Source organism: Pteropus vampyrus, unplaced genomic scaffold (genome assembly GCF_000151845.1).
Source record: "Pteropus vampyrus isolate Shadow unplaced genomic scaffold, Pvam_2.0 Scaffold68, whole genome shotgun sequence".
NCBI lineage: Eukaryota > Metazoa > Chordata > Mammalia > Chiroptera > Pteropodidae > Pteropus > Pteropus vampyrus.
The window spans coordinates 885,476-887,838 of record NW_011888849.1 but is presented as its reverse complement, the minus strand read 5'-3'; the positions used below and the strand labels follow the sequence as shown (position 1 = coordinate 887,838).

At 42.3% G+C, this 2,363-nt stretch overlaps 1 protein-coding gene and 1 long non-coding RNA gene across 2 annotated transcripts in view; both read right to left on the bottom strand.

The window, feature by feature from the left end:
* MYOF (myoferlin) overlaps window positions 1-2,363 on the bottom strand; it is a 139,345-nt gene that overhangs the window by 131,570 nt on the left and 5,412 nt on the right. The window lies entirely within an intron of this gene.
* The window catches only part of LOC111740778, a 9,518-nt gene that overhangs the window by 2,087 nt on the left and 5,068 nt on the right, over window positions 1-2,363 (bottom strand). The window lies entirely within an intron of this gene.

The window sequence follows — 2,363 nt, the reverse complement described above, 5'->3', positions numbered from 1 at the left end:
TTTATTTGAGCAAACTTGAGTGGATATGTGCTCCTTGCAATCAAACAATTCCTGACCTTGACTCTTTACCCTTCAGGTAGGACAACTGGGTAGGAAGGGAGGGACCTTAAGTAAATGAGACCACAGCCCAGCTTGGTTGAGGAAATGTCCCCCTTTTGACCTTTGAGAAAAGAGCAAATTTGTCTTTCATATCACTTTCTATTTCCATGCCTTTCCTCTATCTCTTAGCAGCCTCTGTCCCTCTAGTGTTAGATAGCCGATGCTCTCTTGCTGGCCTCTTGCAGAGCCACCCCACCCAGCCCTGTACTCCCCTAGCAGGGCGAACATGAAGGATGGCAGTCTGATGTCTCCGTCTCAGAAGAGCGTAAGGAAGGATGGTCTCATTAGCCTGGCCAGTGCAGTTTTCGTATTAATTTAATTTAATCGGGCTTCTTCCTTTGTATATTTGTATTCATATTCCTTCCTTCTTACTCATTCTAGCCCTGGAATAAGCTCCCTCTGCCCTGGAAAGCATTTGCCTCAACCAGTAAACCCTCTATTAGTCCTTTGACTGCTACAGCTGACCCCATGGACAATGTGGGACGTAGGGGCACTGACACCATGTAGTCGAGAATCAGCCTATAAATTTTGATTCCTTCCAAACTTAACTACAGTCAGCCCTTCGCATCTGCAGATTCTACAATATTTTTGATCTGTGGTAGGAAATCTGCAGTTGGGAATGTGAAAATACTGTTTTCATTTCGCAGGTAGTTAAATCCAGGGATGGAAAACAGAGATAGGAAAGGCTGAAGGTATTTACTGGAAAAAATCTGGGTATAAGTGGGGCCACACAGTTCAAATCCATGCTGCTCAAGGGTCAGCTGTACTAATCTGTCCTTCACAATGCTGCCTACTGTCTGCCCAGTGGTTTATGAACGAAGTGCAATTCCTAATCACACCAGATCACTCCTTTGTCAACCCTACTGCACAGGCCCATGGCTCCCGGGCCTTTCTGTGCTGTTCCAAAGCCTAGAATGTCTTCTTCTCATTATTTCTGTCAAGTTTCCATTCATCCTTTAAGATTAAGTCAACTGACACCTTTTCCATGATGCTTTTCACTCTTCTATCAGCTCCTAGGTTGTAGTTTTTATGACTGTTCCGGTTTGTATCTCATTTTTGTGTTCTAGCTAGGTGATTTCCTGGCCTAGAAAACTAAACCGTGTTATGTGTATTTTTCTAGACCTGATTCCTCACATACTATCTGGTGCATTGTAGGGCTCTGTAAAAGTGAATGTTATCAAATAGGGAAGGAAATTTAGAAATTCCCATGTGCAATTTCACATATATATTCATTTAATCCTGCAAGGTAGGTATTATTAAGGACACTGAAGCTGAAGATTTTAATTCATTTGTTCATGAGCACATAGGAAGTAAGGTATGGGAAGTGGGCTTCTCATTCAGGCTCCCAAGCCCAGGGCCTTTGCATTCTAATGTCCAATAGGCTTTGCACCCTCATGCCTAATGCCAAGTTAGCTGATAAGGCTTAAGGTACCAGATGCCCCACCAGAGATTTCTGAGTGAAAACTCTGCTCAGACCCATTCAAAGCACACCCCTACTCACCAGAACAGCTGTCCAATAGAAACTTCTCACTGGGTAAGGTGACTGTTGCCATGTCATGGCATATGCACTATGCATTATAGACCACAGAATGTTTCATGCGTGAATTTTTAACATAAAAACTGGCAGCATTCCTTTTCTTGTCAGGATCAAGAATGGAAAAAGTTCTCCAACACTGATTTGCCCCTGACTGGCACGTGCTAGTAAATGGTTACGCTCAGTGTTCAGGAATATGTGAAGTGTCCCTTTGCCAAGGCTCATCCACAAAGTACCTGAGAGAATATCAACTGTAATTCTTCTGAAAGAGGGGAGATTGGCTGACTTCTGATGGTCTCTTTTAGGACCAAGAATCAATGATTTCATTGCACCAAGATGTTTGTACCAAATCTCCTGCCAGCTTGTCTCTTCCATGGCCAACATTTAAAATGAATATTCAACAATTATATGATGACAATGGAAACTAGACTTTTGGTGGTGAGAATACGGATTTCAAATTGTAATGTTGCACACCTGAAACTTATATAATGTTATAAGCCAATGTTACCTCAACAACAAAATTAAATTAAGCTAAACTAAATTAAATATACATATTCGACATCAGTGATGTGACAGGTGTTGCAGAGGATATAAAAATCCCATGTCTTCCTGGCAGGGCCAAATCCCATAGGAATGCAGAAACTCACCAGTAAGCCCAAACCAGACAAAAACCTTTGGCACATCTTGAGGGCATGCATGGAAGATGTGTTGCGGAGGAGGGAAAGAAAAA